General features: G+C 47.3%; 1 long non-coding RNA gene across 1 annotated transcript in view; it reads left to right on the forward strand.

Annotated features, from left to right (window-relative positions):
• The window catches only part of LOC122465927, a 32,190-nt gene extending 15,718 nt beyond the window's left edge, over positions 1-16,472 (forward strand). The window contains exons 2-3 of the long non-coding RNA XR_006291083.1: positions 13,895-14,153; positions 15,512-16,472. This is a non-coding gene — a long non-coding RNA (uncharacterized LOC122465927). The remainder of the gene's footprint in view (positions 1-13,894; positions 14,154-15,511) is intronic.
• Positions 16,473-17,011: the final 539 nt, after the last annotated feature.

Consider the following 17,011-nt stretch of genomic DNA (forward strand, 5'->3'; position numbering starts at 1 on the left):
GTAACCCAACACAAGCCAAAGTTGATCACTTTGACAACACAGATCTGTCTTCTGGATACTTAGGCAGAGTAGGTGTGTTCATGTAAATACAGTCTGGTCCTGAAGCTTTTCCCCCCTCCCTAGATCATCACTAGCTGTCAGGGGAGAGCTCATTCAGACCCTGCTTACATCTGCAGCCACCTACCCAGCTTCCTGATTCAAAGGGACAGCCTCTGGGGTGAAAGGGGAGTTAACTCTCCATTTAAGAGTGGTCTGGGCAGAGCTCTCAATATTATTTTCAGGGGAACAATCCTACACTGGCTGAGACAGTGGGAGTGAGCATGATGTGACCAGATTTCTGAGATCCACAGTGCAGAAGACAATCTTGCACTAGATAGATTAAGCAAGGGTTTAACCATACAGGTTTCCTGGTCTGGTCTCCAGCTACGAAACTGTCAATTCTTAGCTGCAGTCTGGGCAAGAGCTGGCATCTGGCCTGACAGTGTCACAACTGGCACTTCAGGATTTTGTGAGTGGTACTCTAGGATCCTCCTTCCTACCTTAATAATTTTCTGTATTATGCTGGGCAATGGTGTGGAAAAATGCCTGCTTGCCTTTCATTCAACTGTGTATGCTGCAAAACTAGTATCTAGAATGACCTACGTTCCATTGCTGTTTATATGATACACAAGTGATTGGGGGAAGGTGGGGAGGAGGGAGGAATGGTTGATATAGCCAAAAATCAGCCTGCTAAAATGGTTGCATTGCCTGAAGATATTACTAATCCATGGAATAGATGATTTAGGAGTTCTTCATCCTGAGGGTCTATCTGGGTTTTCTAAGTATCTTTTTTTTTTAAAGAGCTTGGGAGAAAAATGTCCACGCAGGGACGATGAGGACTGAGTCTCACAGGAGAATATTATAACTGATCGTTTCCCTCTATTTACAGACTTGTTTTTAATAGGTCTTGCTGGAGCCCTAGGCATAACTAACAATGAGAACCAAAGACTGTGAACCAGTGTAGGCCTGGCCTTGGCAAGATAACAATGCACTAGGTATTGGCAAGTAAGCACATTCCTGACCGGAGAGGATGAGACAAACACCCAGAGTTCTCAAGTAATTACAAACACATTCTTAAGAGATGGTACAGGAACATGTTGAGCCTCTGTAAGATAAGGATGGGATGACAGGATAATGGATAAGGATGTTTTTTTCAAACTCGCAGGTATAAAGTGTAGGGTTGGTAACTAACAACGTCTGGAATGTAATACAGAACTTGTTTGTATCAGTGTGTAAAAGGAGAAGTCATAGAGGAGCACCTTTTTCCATCCTAGGGGCAGGCACATGTGTTAGTGTACCTGTAACCACAGAGCTAATACTGTGCTTCGTCGACAATAAACCTGATCAAGCACCTTCACCACCGAACTGAGCCTGTGGTCTTTATGTGTGACATCAGCCTGCTAATTCAGCAGACCTTGTGCTTTCTACTCGTGCTAATAACATTGGAACTCCACAAACAGAAGCACTGAGCATCTGTAACAACTTAAAAAAGGAGGACTCGTGGCACCTTAGAGACTAACAAATTTATTTGAGCGTAAGCTTTCGTGAGCTACAGCTCACTCCATCAGATGCATTCAGTGGAAAAACAGTGGGGAGATTTATATACACAGAGAACATGAAACAATGGGTGTTACCATACACACTGTAACAAGAGTGATCAGGAAAGGTGAGCTATTACCAGCAGGAGAGCAGGGGGAGGAGGGGGAACGGACCTTTTGTAGTGTAATCAAGGTGGGCCACTTCCAGCAGTTGACAAGAATGTCTGAGGAACAGCCGGAGAGGGGGCGGGGGGAATAAGCATGGGGAAATAGTTTTACTTTGTGTAATGACCCATCCACTCCCAGTCTTTATTCAAGCCTAAGTTAATTGTATCCAGTCTGCAAATTAATTCCAATTCAGCAGTCTCGCGTTGAAGTCTATTTTTGAAGTTTTTTTGTTGAATTGCCACTTTTAGGTCTGAGATCGAGTGACCAGAGAGATTGAAGTGTTCTCCGACTGGTTTTTGAATGTTATAATTCTTGACGTCTGATTTGTGTCCATTTATTCTTTTATGTAGAGACTGTCCAGTTTGCCCAATGTACATGGCAGAGGGGCATTGCTGGCACATGATGGCATATATCACATTGGTGGATGTGCAGGTAAGCAAGCCTCTGATACTGTGGCTGATGTGATTAGGCCCTATGATGGTGTCCCCTGAATAGATATGTGGACACAGTTGGCAACAGGCTTTGTTGCAAGGATAGGTTCCTGGGTTAGTGGTTCTGTTGTGTGGTTGCTGGTGAGTATTTGCTTCAGGTTGGGGGGCTGTCTGTAAGCAAGGACTGGCCTGTCTCCCAAGATCTGTGAGAGTGACGGGTCATCCTTCAGGATAGGTGGTAGATCCTTGATGCGTTGGAGAGGTTTTAGTTGGGGGCTGAAGGTGATGGCTAGTGGCGTTCTGTTTTCTTTGTTGGGCCTGTCCTATAGTAGGTAACTTCTGGGTACTCTTCTGGCTCTGTCCATCTGTTTCTTCACTTCAGCAGGTGGACGCTTCCTGGACACTACGGTGCTAATAAGTGATGGTCACATAAACACCACCCTATACTGGAAACCTACTGACCGCTATGCCTACCTACATGCCTCCAGCTTTCATCCAGACCACACCGCATGATCCATTGTCTACAGCCAAGCTCTACAATACAACCACATTTGCTCCAACCCCTCAGACAGAGACAAACACCTACAAGATCTCTATCAAACATTCTTACAATTATAATACCCACCTGCTGAAGTGAGGAAACAGATGGACAGAGCCAGAAGAGTACCCAGAAGTTACAAATAAGTTACAGTGTGGGGACCAAGCTTCATGGCCCCGATGTGATGACAGTATGTGGCAAATTCTTGTGGAACATGGACCCGGACAAGTTCATGAATTTTATCTGATCTCAAACATTGATTGGACGGATGGACACCAGTTCATAGCTGGCCCTCTGAGGAAGAAACATCCATTTCTTTACTAACTGCCTTATGGTGTTGTCTGACTTGTTAAGTGGTATCTTCACCATGGCAGATCCCCCTGAGGACAAATGAAATACATGGGATCAGGAAGGTGTTCAAGGCATTGATCTTCTGCCATGGCACCAGTAGGGAGTCAATCTTGGCCATGTTCCATAGGATCTCTGCAACGTTATCCTCAGGTGTCTGCTGGACATGGAAACCTATGGGTCTGCTGAGATGTTGGTATGCTTGCCCATCCTCAAGGAAGGCCATGATTTCACCCTGGATGTGAAATGGTATTGCCTGGACAGAGTCTCTTCTACTGCCATCAATATGTAGGGATGCACACTTCTTCGTGTTGAAGCGGAGTCCCATCCAGTTGGCAGCCTGGCTTGTGACACTGAGCATTTGTTGGAGACTCTCAGGGTTGTCTGCAATAGGACCAGGATATTCAGGACCAGATCATCTGCATAGGCCAGGATATTCAACCTGTTGACAAACAGGTCAAAACCGCCTAGACTATTGGAGATCACTCGAATGAGAGGCTCCATGGCTAGGTTGAAATGATGGGGCTGACGGGGAAACCTGGCTTCATGCCGCTACAGTTTGGAATTTCAGGCCTTCCTCCGTCCATGGAGCAGATGATGGTGGTGCAGCTTTCATAAAGTTCCCAAACCAATTGGAGAAAGTTTTCAAGCATCCTGTACTCTCTGAGCATGACAAGAATATGCTGGTTGGGCATGGATCCAAAAGCATTAGCAAGGTCAAGTCATGCTATGGCACATTGCTTCCGTGCCCTCCTGGCTGTCTGGATAGCAGTTTGAAGGAAAAAGTTGTGTTCATAACAGCCTTCACACAATATGAAGCCCTTCTGGATGGAACTGATGGCTCCTCCGTTCACCAACCAGTCTGTAATCCTAGCTACGACACAGCTGGCGTACAGTTTGTACATGGTGGGACACAGAGATGGGTCTCCAGTTGCTGGGGTTGTCTCGCTTGCCTTTCTTGTAGATGAGCACCATCATAGACTTCTTCCAGGAACTGGGAATATGGCATAATTGTTTGCCTTTCTTGAAAATGGCAGTTAATACTAGGCAACCAGGATCTCATTTTTTCAGGAAGTTATAGTGAATGCCATCTTTTCCTGGGGTTGTGTTTTTTTGTCTTTGTAAGTCTGGTCATTATTTTCTGTGATGTAAAATCTTCTTCCAGGCTCCCTGCATAGTTAACCTGTGGCAGAGGATGAAGGCTCTCTGGACACCACACATCGTTCTGGGCTATGTGGTCAAACACACCCTTGAAGTACAAGATAGTCTCTCAGATAGGAGGTCCAGCTGAGTATCTCTCTCATAGCCTTAGGGCAGTTTGACCGGTAGAGTTTCTGGATGCTGCTGCTGGATCATAGTAATGACTGATGTTCCTTCTCCTGACTTCCCTGATGTTATGGCTTGACGCAGGAGTTCCTGGAGCAGTCGATGTGTTCTCCTGATTTCCCTTCTTCCCAGATAGGTCTTTAGTGAGTCTGTCTACAAGGAGGTCAAAGTCATCAAAGGAGGCTGTTGTTGCTACCTCCTCCTTCCAAGCAGCTTGCCATGGGGTGGCGGCCCTCACCGTAAGCTGCTGCTCCTCTGGTTGCTCAATCTCCGCAGGCTCAAACTGTAAAATTGCTGTGGAATTAGCCTGTAGCCTCTTTTCTTCCCTTACAGACTTTAGGGCTGCACCGGTCCTTTTAGAAAGAACAGTCTTGGAGGCATTTGTACTGGTCCTTTTAAGGATGCAGTCTTGCTTGGAAGTTTCTGGTATGACTCTGGTCTTTTTGTGGATGAGTTCTGTTCTGTCTGTCTTTGATGTAGCAAGAGACCTTCTGGGGGCAAGGTCCTGTTGGGTGGTCTTGGAGGCCATGTGGGTCTGTCTAGGGATGAAGTCCCATTGTGTGATCCTAGCAGTGGAAACAGCTCCTCCACTGGTTGGGTCTTGCTGGGTGACCTGTGAGGTAGTGCTAGCCCTTCCGATGACAGGATCCCATGAAGTTACCTACAGGGGGCACTGACCCTTCTGATGATGGTGTTGTGCTGGACATTCTGTGAGGATGATCTATGCTGTCTGGAGATGGAGTTACCTTGAGTAAACTGGGAGAAGGTGCCAATCCTCCTACTGGCAGGGTCCAGTATAGGGATCTTTGAGGCAGCACTTCTTTCAATGGTAGCATCCTGTTCGGTGGTCCCAGGGACAGGGGTAGTCCTTCCATCAGTAAATTTTTGGACCACCTTTTTGTATACTGGCTCTGGGGGAGTTGGCTGGTATGCAGTACCGGAGTATTAGGATAGTTGGAAGTCAGAGGTAGAGCACTCAGCGTTTCTGCATTTGAAACAGAGATGCGGTGGGGACAACATAGTCTGTTAGAGTTGGCCTCTTCTGGTGTGAGATGTCCTTTGCAGGTGACTTGATATGACTTACATTTCTTCTGCGTCTTGAAAGGCAGGTCGCAGAAGGCACACCAGAAGGCAATCCTCCTGCTATAGATTCTCTTCAGGTGTCTGCTAAGATTATCAAGGTATTGGAATCCTTGGACTAGATAGCAGGTAGGGCAGAGATACATAGGGAGGCGATACTTAAGGTAGATGCAATCATTCTCCCTTTCTTCTCCCTCCATTGGATGGGCTTCAGTCATATCAGCAGTGTTGCTAGATGGTTCTCCTTGATCTGGGTGAGTAATATTGAGAGATTCAGTTGGGCAGGTATTGAGGTCCTGCTGTGTGCTTTCTGAGGAGAGGCTGGTCCCGTCAGCTGAAGTACCTTCCTGCATGGCATTTGGAACAGCAGGAGAACAACCAGCATCAGGATCCTGGTAGGGGAAGAGGTTGCAGAAGTTCTCCTTGCAGCATCGTTCTGCTGAAGAGCAGGCAAGATGATGTGTGGGAGGAAAGGAACATAACTTGATGCAGAGTTTGTATTACTGGCAGTTTTAGGTAGAAACCAAGCACATTTGCTACAGAAATCATTGAGATTATAAACATGAGTCTCCCACAATTTAAAGTATGCCTGCTATATTTATCAAATTAACAGGCAGATTAAGACTACAGGGTTATGTATGACTGGAGGTGGCTGAATAATACAATAAACTCCAAATAAGCATGGCAAGTTCATGTCACTGATACTTGTAGGGTCATCTTATTTGTTAAGAAGTATTCAAGTGGTTGTTCTACTTCTAAAAATACTGACAAGTCCTGAAAGTCATCAGTCTTACCACACAAGATTATTTGTTCAAAAATGTTATTTGTTGCTCATCATTTGCTATTTACCTGTTTCAGACATGGAATCAGAAACAGCAATGTGATTTGAGTGACTGATCCCAAGAAAATAAGGAAGTCAAAGCAAACAATAAATAATCTGCCATAGATGACTCATGCCTCCTGACACTGGGGGGCACAATGTAAAGAGTGGGGTGGGGGTAGGGAGATGAGACCATTTGTCAAGGTTCCTTCCCCACTCTGAACTCTAGGGTACAGATGTGGGGATCTGCATGAAAACCTCCTAAGCTTATTTTTACCAGCTTAGGTTAAAGCTTCCCCAAGGTACAAACTATTTTCCTTTTTCCCTTGGACTTTATTGCTGCCACCACCAAGCATCTAACAGATATATAACCAGGAAAGAGCCCGCTTGGAAACATCTTTCCCCAAAAAATCCTCCCCAAACCCTACACCCCCTTTCCTGGCGAAGGCTTGATAAAAATCCTCACCAATTTGCATAGGTGACCACAGACCCAAACCCTTGGATCTTAAGAACAATGAAAAAGCAAGCAGGTTCTTAAAAGAAGAATTTTAATAGAAGAAAAAGTAAAAGAATCACCTCTGTAAAATCAGGATGGTAAATACCTTACAGGGTAATTAGATTCAAAACATAGAGAATCCCTCTAGGCAAAACCTTAAATGACAAAAAGACACAAACAGGAATATCCATTCCATTCAGCACATTTTCTTATTTTCTCAGCCATTTAAACAAACAGAATCTAATGCATATCTAGCTAGATTACTTAAGTTCTAAGACTCCATCCCTTTCTGTTCCCGGGAAAAGCAACACACAGACAGAGAGAGCCTTTGTTTCTCCCCCCCTCCAGCTTTTGAAAGTATCTTGTCTCCTCATTGGTCATTTTGGTCAGGTGCTAGCGAGGTTATCCTAGCTTCTTAACCCTTTACAGGTGAAAGGGTTTTTTCCTCTGGCCAGGAGGGATTTTAAAGGTGTTTACTCTTCCCTTTATATTTATGACACCATTCCACATTGCTTCTGGGAGGAACTTCCAGCCGCATGTCCATGGAACAGGGCAGCTAATCTCACTGGCTCCAGGGCTGGGGCCATCCAGAGTCCAGGGAGACTCACAGCACCAGTTTCTCCCTGGAGCTCGCAGACACCTCAGTAGGAGAGGTGTGGGCACGGGCAATGCCCATACCTCTGGCTGAGAAGAGACCAAGAAACCTGCTCCTGGTACCTTCCCCAGCAACCCCCTGCCCTGTGCCCAGCCTGGTGACCTCCATGCTCTTACTGTCCCACCAGTTACCTGCAGGGAGGAGGGGAAGGGGCTCTGTCTTTCTCCCACAGCACCTCCTTCCAGCATGTTTGGCTGCTCCCCTTGGCAGCCGAGCCCAGACGGGGAGTGGGATGGAACCGCTACCCACGCCGGCTGAGGGTGGCTGCTCCAGGGTGCTGCCTCTGTGAAATGCAGCAGCTGCCAGAAAGAGCCTGGTTGGGGAGGTGGCAGCAGCCCGCCTGGACCCAGCTGCTATGGGCAGAGGCCGAGTGACCCAGAAATGTGCCGGCGGGAGGGGAGATTCGGCTTTCTCAGCCCCTGTCCCCAGCAGCTGAGTCCAGGCAGGAAGCAGAGGGGGCAGGCTACCACTGCCTGCCCAGCTGGGTTCTTGAAAGCAGCCGCCTCACTGCACAGAGGCAGCAACTCCGTCCCAGCCTGGGCCCAGCAGCCAGAGCCAGGGACCAAATGTGCCAGGAGGTAGGCGCAGCAGGAGAAGGACAGAGCCCCTCTCCTTCTCCCCCTTGGGAGGCTGAGCAGAAATCTGGGGGGCACTTGATCTTGCATGCCCCCCCATGCATCGCCTATGTAATCAACCATCTGAGATTTGTAATTCACCATCGGAGATTCAATACTTAAATATATGGGGAAGTTACTCGTCTTGCAGTAACTGAAGTTCTTCGAGATGTGTGTCCCTGTGGGTGCCTGGTCGGGACGCAGGCGCTCAGTTGCTATCTCCCGTCTCATTGGAATCTTCCTGAGTGCCTGTGTCCTGCACCCCCCTCAGTTCCTTCTCTACCGTGGAGCGATTATACTAGTACTCCAAAGTAGAGGGGAGGAGGATGGGGAGTGGAGCACCCACAGGGACACACATCTCGAAGAACTTCAGTTACTGCAAGATTGGTAACTTCCCCTTCTTCTTTGAATGCTGTCCCCGTGGGTGCTCCACTCTACGTGAAAGTGTAGCAGTACCCACTTTGGTCGGTGGGACTTTGGAGATGCGGCAGAGAGTACTGTATGGCCTACTATGGTGTCTGACATGGTATCTTGCATAATAGCATAGTGTTTGGCAAACGTGTGTTCAGATGACCATGTAGCTGCTCTACAGATGTCAGAAATGGGTATGTTATGTAGGAAGGCAAAGGATGTCAACATAGCTCGAGTGGAATGAGTTCTAATGCCTTTGGGCGGTTGAATATTTTGAATATGGTAAGAGGATCCGATGCAGTCAGAGATCCACTTGGACAGACGTTGTTTAGAGATAGCCGAACCTTTCTATGTTTTGGTGATGGAGACAAAGAGTCGTGGAGATTTACGAAATGGATTAGTCCTGCCTAAGTAAAAGGCGATTGCTCGCCTGACGTCGAGAGTATGCAGGGATGCCTCGTGTGGACTCTTGTGAGGTTTGGGATAAAAAGTAGGCAAGTATATCGGTTGGTTAAGGTGGATACTACCTTAGGGAGAAATTTAGGATGTGGTCTCAGAGTGACTTTGTCTTTGGAGAAGATTGTGAAGGGAGGATGGGCCATTAGGGAACTTATTTCACCTACTCTCCTTGCTGATATTGCAACTAAGAAAGCTACCTTAATGGACATATGGAGAAGAGAGGAGGTAGCCAAAGGCTCGAATGGAGGTTTCATGAGAATGTGAAGAACAAGATTCAGATTCCATGTAGCTGCTGTTGGGTAAATTTCAGGGTAGAGATTTTGCAGGCCCGTGAGAAATCGTTTTATGGTGGGGTGGGTAAAGAGTGAATAACCATCTAACAGGTCGTGGAAGGTGGTAAGCGCTGCCAGGTGTACTTTGATGGAGCTGAGCGAAAGTCCGTCCTGTTTTAGTTTCAGGATGTAGTCTAGAATGTTAGGGAGGGTCACTGTATTGGGCGTTAAGTGATTACGTGAGCACCAGAGGGCGAAACGCTTCCATTTCTGCAGGTAAGTTTTATGAGTGGAGTCTTTTCTACTGTGCAGGAGGATGAATCGGACTTGCTTGGAACAGGCTAGTTCATGGGTTTGGAACCGTGAAGGAATCAGGCTATCAGGTGGAGCTTTTGGAGCTGGGGGTGAAGAACCCATCCGTTATCCTGGGAAAGACAATCTGGCCTGTTGGGGAGAGCCCGTGGATGATGGGAGGACATGTGGAGTAGGTAAGGATACCACGTCTGTCTCGGCCAAGCCAGGGCAATAAGGATGACCCAGGCCTTGTCGTCTATGATCTTCTGAAGAACCCTGTGTAGCAGAGGGATTGGTGGGACAGCGGAGAGGAGAGAGAGTTGTTCCACAGGATGAGGAACGCGTCTCCTAGGGATGCAGTCCCGAGTCCCACTCTGGAGCAATACAGCCGACATTTTTGGTTCTGGGTTGTGGCAAAGAGGTCTATTGACTGGATACCCCAGAGGGAGAAGAGCTGTTGAAGTATTGTGGGATGCAGTTCCCGTTCGTGTTCTGTTGAGAAGTGTCTGCTGAGTGCGTTGGCAGTAGTGTTGTGGCAGCCTGGTAGGTAGGAAATGATTATTTGTATTTGATGTTGTATGCACCAATTCCATAGTCGGATGGCTTCCATGCAAAGGGAGTGTGATCGGGCTCCCCCTTGTCTGTTGATATAGTACATACATGGTAAGTTGTCTGTTAAAGAACAAATCTATTTGTATCTTATGAGGGGAAGAAAGTGAAGTCATGCTCGCCTCACTGCTCTGAGCTCTAAGAGATTTATGTGTAGGTGTGTCTCTGATGCGGACCATCGGCCTTGTGCCCTGTGTCCCCCTAGATGTGCTCCCCAGACAATTAGGGAAGCATCTGTGGTGAGCATGAGCATTGGGGATCGTTGCTGGAAGGAAACCCCCTTGCAGAGGTTTTCTGGTCTTGTCCATCAATGTAGGGAAGCTAGAACATTGGGAGGAGGAGTTAGCAGCATCCCTAAGGTGTGTCTGTTGGGTTTAAAATTGGAATTGAGCCAGCCGTGAAGACATCTCATGTGTAGCCTGGCATACTGGACCACAAAGGTGGTGGTTGCCATGTGACCAAGGAGCTGTAGACAGATTCTTGCTTGTGTCCTGGGACGAATAGAGAGAATGAGCATGAGCTGCGTCATAGCAAGGAATCTGTGATATGGGAGCGAGGCTCTGCTCTGGATTGAGTCAAGATGAGCTCCAATGAACTCAATCTGTTGTGTAGGTGTCAGGGTGGATTTTTGGATGTTTATTTGGAGGCCTGGGCTGTGAAAGAGGGAGATGGCGAAATGGGTAGCTTGAAGTGTCTCACCATAGGAATTGCCCTTGATGAGGCAATCGTCCAGGTAGGGGAAAAACATGATCCCATGTTTGTGGAGGTGAGCCATGACCACGGCCAGAGTTTTGGAAAAGACTCTTGGCACTGTGGAGAGGCCAAAAGGAAGAACTCTGTATTGAAAATGGTCGTGACCGATTGAATCGTAGGAAGCGTCTGTGAGCTGGATGAATTGATATATGAAAATAAACGTCCTGTAGGTCGAGGGCTGTGAACCAGTCCCCTTGATCCAGTGCAGGAATTATTGTGCCCAGTGTGACCATCTTGAATTTTTGTATCCTCACGAATGTGTTCAGTTGGCGTAAATCTAGTATAGGCCTCCATCCCCCAGTCTTTTTCTGGGTCAGGAAGTGATGGGAGTAGAACCCTTTCCCTCAATGTTGCATCGGCACAGGTTCCACTGCGCCTAGCTGGAGAAGGTAAGCCACTTCTCCGTGAAGTAGGTGCTCATGAGAGGGGTCCCTGAAGAGAAAGGGGGAAGGATAGGAGGATAGGATATGAATGGGATAGAGTAACCGGACTGAACTATTTCCAGGACCCAGCGATCCTGTGTAATCCGCTGCCAGGCATGTTGGAAACTCTGGAGGTGGTGGCCAAATGGGCAAGTAGGCTGTGGAATCAAGGGGTGGTCGCGCAGATCCTTGACCAACGTTTCAAAATTGTTGTTTATTCCCGGATGGGTGGGAGGTGGTTGCTTGAGCTTGATTTTGTCTGTGCTTAGGGGGTCTAGAGCAATTCCTATTTATGTCATATGGTTTGGGTTGAGGCCGATAATGTTGTGTGCGCGGTCTTTGGTAAGGTTGGTATTATTGTCTCCTGGGAAGAGATGGGTGAATATCTAGCGTGCGTAGTGTCGCTCTAGAATCTTTCATAGTGTGAAGTAGTTCATCGTTTTATTTGGAAAACAGTTTGTCTTTATCAAAGGGGGAGGTCCTCCACTTTGGTCTGCAGATCTTTAGGGATGCCAGATGCAGAAAGCCATGAAGATCTGCGCATAACCACAGCAGTTGCAGTAGCACGGGCTGCTGTGCCCGCCGTGTCTAAAAAGGCTTGTAGGGCCATTCTGGAAATCAATTGGCCCTCTATCAGAATTGATTTAAAGTCCGCTCTCCTATCCCCCAGAATGTAGGAGGCAAATTCAAAAAGTTTATTGTAGTTATCAAAGTCATAGCTGGCGAGGAGTGCAGAGTAGTTTGCAATCCTGAATTGTAGAGTAGAAGACGTGTAAACCTTGCGTCCCAAGATGTCAAGGCGTTTAAGGTCCTTGTCTTGTGGGGTGGGCCGATATTGTGGCTGTTTCGTCCTTTGTGCGACTGCATCCATGATGAGAGAGTTAGGTTGTGGGTGAGAAAATAGGAAGTCAGCATCCTTAGCAGGAACATAGTATTTACATTTGACCTTTCTGCAGGTAGGTAATAAAGAAGTTGGAGTTTGCCAGAGTGTGTCAGCTGGTTCCAGGAGTGCTTCATTTATAGGGAGCACAATCTTTAAGGGTGAAGAGGGTTGAAGGATTCTGAGGAGTTTGTGTTGTGTCTCCTGAACCTCTTCTAGGGGGATGTCTTGACTGAGTGCCACCCTCTTGAAAAGCTCTTGAAATTGTTTACAGTTATCCACATTCTGTACAGGTGGGGGGGGGGAGAGGGCTCCGTCTGGAGCAGATAGAGAATTAGGGTTCAGTGAGTCAGGATATGGTTCGTAGCTCCCGTTCTCAGGACGAGGTTCTGGTACTCTAGAAGTGGACGGAGCTGAAGATAGAGGCACAGAAGCAGGCAGTGGTTTCGTGGAAGAGGTTTGAGGATGAGTGGTAGCAGGATGTGGCCAAGGGTACCATTGGGGCCAGGGCATAGGGTAGGAGAACCCAGGTGCCGTCCATGGAGAGGTGGAGTAGGGAAACTGAGGCTGGTGGCTGTGGACCATAGCCTGAGGTGGAGGAGGGTCCAGTGGAGGAGGAGAGGCAGGTGGGGAGAACTCCTCCTGCAGCTGTATATTAGGTTCGCTGTCAGTGAAGGTAGCCAGTTCAGGTGGAGAGAGTGGCTATTCGAAGAGTGAGCCCTGTGTATCCAGGAGTGGAGAGTTAGGCTCAGGTGGCACTGAGGGGTCACATTGAGTGAGGAACTGTTGCTCCTGCTCCCTGGGCTGCACTAAGCCTGGACTGTGCTCTTTCTAGTGCATTAGCAAGTGAAAGTGTCAGCAGTGCCGCGGGTCTGTTGGAGGTGCCCTGCAGGGGGTCCGCTGCTGGTGCTGGGGCAGGAGGCAGGCTCGGTGCCGACGTTCTTCCCGGCACCGGGGCAGAGCACGCAGTTGGCACCGTGGCTATTTTTAGCGGGGAGAGGGTCGGTGCTGATGTCCTTGTTGGCAATGGGGCAGAGTGCACAGCCGGCACCGGGGCTATTTTTAGTGCTGAGGAACTCGGTGCTGCGGAGACCTTCCCGGTAGGGGAGGTCTGGTTCCTGCCCCTGCGGTCTGTGGGAGCCGCGGCTGAGGCTTTAGAAAAAGCTGAGGCACCTGCCTGTGGCGCTGTCAACACAGAGGGTAAGGATCTCGTGGGAGACCCTTTACCCTTGTCAGAGTCTCTCCCATGAGACTGCTGTGCTTCTTGCCTCTGTTCCAGAGAGGGTGAAGCAACGCTCCGCATTGGTTCGGATCTGGCTGGGGAGTGTGTAGGAGCAGGTTTAACTTTCCCCATCTCCGAAAGCGGCTGCAGGGATTTTTCCATCAGAAGCATTTTAAGCCGCAGGTCCCTGTCACGCCAAGTCCTTGACTTGAGGCTTGTACAGCGGAGGCACTTTACGGGAATGTGGGTTTCCCCGAGGCACTTCACACAGTGTGAGTGCCCATCAGACCATGGCATGGAGTCCTGACAGGAAACACACTTCTTGAATCCTGAAGCCCCTGGCATTGTGAACTAGAAATGGCAGGGAGAGTGTCTCACCAGGAGACAAGCCTGAAGCGAAAAGTTTTGTTTTTTTGCTTTTTAAACTAAGTAACTCTGTAACTACACTAAAGGAAGGGAAACAACTGGGATGTAACTAATAACTAATTCTATATTCTTTGTTTCTTTTTGCCTACAAAGACCAGGGAAGAGAAGTAGCACTGCCCTGAGTCCCATCTTCAGTCGGGGACAGTAGAGAAGGAACTGAGGGGGATGCGGGTCGCAGGCGCTCAGGAAGATTCCAACGAGACGGGAGATACCAACTGAGCGCCTGCGTCCCGACCAGGCACTGCTACCGAAAATCTCTGATCAACTGTGTTGGGACGCACCGACACCTAGAGTGGAGCACCCACAGGGACAGCATTCAAAGAAGAATTTCAGATATCAGGATCAAAGTAAGGTAATTATAAATCATTTAACACATTTCTATCTAAGCACCAGCCAACATGGAGTAATCCATTTGGGAGTCTCAGATCTGTCTGTCTCTTATGATGGTTAGCAGTAATGCAGTAGAAAATATTGATAGTATTCAGGAACCGCCAGGTAGCCATGCTCACATTACATTCTAGAGGCAGCTTCATGCACATTTGTATAGCACCCACCCACTGCCCCTTCAGAGCTTGTCTAGCTCTATATCCATCTTACTGCTCATAGGCTCTGCAGTGATGTATTCTCTCCTTTCTGTCCTACCTCACTTCTTTAACAATTCTCTCCTGTAAGCCCTCTCAGACTCCTTCTTCCTGTCTAGCACCCACTAGCCATGGTTGTAAATTTTGCTACAGAAGCAGCTACTCCACTGGCCTTTGGCATTGCCACTTCTCTGTGACTGCACTTGACCACTTCCCACTGGGTTCAAGGGAGCACAGCAGCAGTAGCGCTCAGGATCTCTCCAGTGATAGGAGCAGCTGGGCCTAGCCCACTTTCCAGCTTCACTTCTCTGAACCCTGTGGATGCCTCTGCTGGCACCCTTTCCTAATGAACCACATCCCAGCTAGAAGAGCCAAACACTGTCCTACAAAGGTTTCAAACTATATTACAAAGAGCTTCCTCACCCCATAGGCAAGGGCACTTCTTCAGAGTGCTCCTGAACTAGTTCCCCACCACAGTAGATCACTAACTCTCTCTGACTTTCCCTTCCGCATGCTGGGATTATGGTACTGGCTCAAAGGGAGGTGAGTCTCCAGATGCCTCCTTCCATTTCTCTTCCCCTTCTGTTAATGTTAGGCTTAAGTATAACACCTAAGGATCTAAGGTCCTTCTGCACTGGCAGTTGGCCTCATATGTCCCTGTCTGAACAGGCCCTTGCTCCTCATTACACACCCTATCCCTATCTAATAATTCAGATCCTTCTGTCCCTGCTAAGGAACCTTTATACAAATGCCTGAACAGTCACAAGCATGGCGGGGGGAAAAGATTCAGTTACTTTCTTCCCAGTGGATATGAGTTCTTCCCATTGACAGTCAGCCCACTACTAGGCTTGGAAGGATTTGATTTAAATTGTTGTCAGTAAACATCAATTTCGCCTGAAACAGAAATCAATGTGCACTAGCTCCTATGCTCCTAGTGCCTGCAGGGATCCAGTATCCTGAGCCCACAGCATGTATCCTTGGCCCCACTTACGCACTCACTCAAAGACCAGGAACATGGTGGACTGGCCACCTCCCTCAGGCTGGAGTTCTTCAGCAGCAGGGGTCCTCACCACAGTTGGGGACTCATCCTTCTCCCCAGCCAGGACTGTGATGGTCTCTGCTCCAACAGGCCAGGATTCCAAACTCCTCTGCATTTTGTATCCACACGGATTCCGTATTCTTGCTCCTGCAGCCATGTAAGGAGCACCCTGCAACCCTGCTGATTCTTTCACCAGCTGGGAGTATGGAGCATCATTCGCTGCCCCTGAGCCAGAGCTGTTCAGCAACGGGATGGCCAGGGACTCCTCTGCTGGCCCTAGCAAATAATTATGCTTTCCTGTACCTGTAACAAAAGGCCTACAATTTTCTTTTTAAGCTCAAGCCTCCTAGCTGTGGGATCTGAAGACTTTTTGGGTAAAATTCTCTGATTTCCACTCTTAAATTAGGCTTGTTAAAAATAAATGAAGCTTTACTATTTGGAATCTCAACATCTAGTGTCATTAACTTATTGTGTGCTACACACCCTTAATTTCCCACAACTATGAAAATTCAAATAAAAATTGCTTAAATTCCATAATTTTGGGCAACAAACTTTAAAAATAGATAAAAATCCTTAAAATAAAAATTGAGGTTGTCAAAATGTCAAACATAAAAATTGAATTCTGCCAAGCCTCCCTGGCCCAGTCTGGAGTAATTTCAAATCATTTGATTTTTAAAGAAGTGATTTAATTTAACTGATACTTTGTAACACCAATAGAAACATTTGTACTATGCCAAGTTGAGATGAAAATTTATAATAAAGCAAATGATAAATAATGTGGGTTTGTTTTTTTAATAGGCAGTATTGGTAGGGAGTCAATAGAATTTTACAAAATTTCTAAGAGGCAAAACAAAATATTGACAATTAAGGCCATAATCATGAAAACACATAAGCAGGTAATTTTACTCACATGAATAGTCTGCCATAATTAAGACTATCATGGCAGTTAAAGTTCATAGATTCATAGAGTTTAATGCCAGAAGGGACCACTAGACTCTAATCTAGTCTGAGCACCTGTATGTCAGAAGCCCTTAACTTTCATCCTGTTATCCCTGTATTGAGCTCAATAACTTATATTTGACTAAAGCATGTCTTTCATAAAGGCATCCAGTCTTGATTAACTTCCAATACATTATCAAAGCTATTGTGAACTTTTTTCTGTACACAGGCCCACATCTTCAAAAATAGCCACCTGAAGTTAGGCTCCTAAACCCATATTTAGGCACCCAAGGTTTTTTGTCCTTTCTCTTCTCCCCCCCGCCCCCATTACCTAAGTGACTTCAGAGCACAAATCCTATTGACTTCAAATAGCAAACCCTGATGAAAGAGAATAGCTTAGCCAACGTTTTTCAGCTTTCTTGATTTGCAGAAGTTCAGTATACTGGAGGGTGGTGTTGATTACTACTTGCTTTTTCCCCACAGCAAGGATGTTAATGTGGTCCTGGACTTGTCAGCAATGAGCAGCATTTAAAGTGTGAAACTACTTAGTAGAATTTCAAATTTTGCACACATATGTTGGGGACACTGGGGCATGGCCACTAGGTAACTCGAGGGGATGGAAGACCACGAGTGTCGATGAAGCCCCCTCGC

Source organism: Chelonia mydas, chromosome 1 (genome assembly GCF_015237465.2).
Source record: "Chelonia mydas isolate rCheMyd1 chromosome 1, rCheMyd1.pri.v2, whole genome shotgun sequence".
Classification (NCBI taxonomy): domain Eukaryota; kingdom Metazoa; phylum Chordata; order Testudines; family Cheloniidae; genus Chelonia; species Chelonia mydas.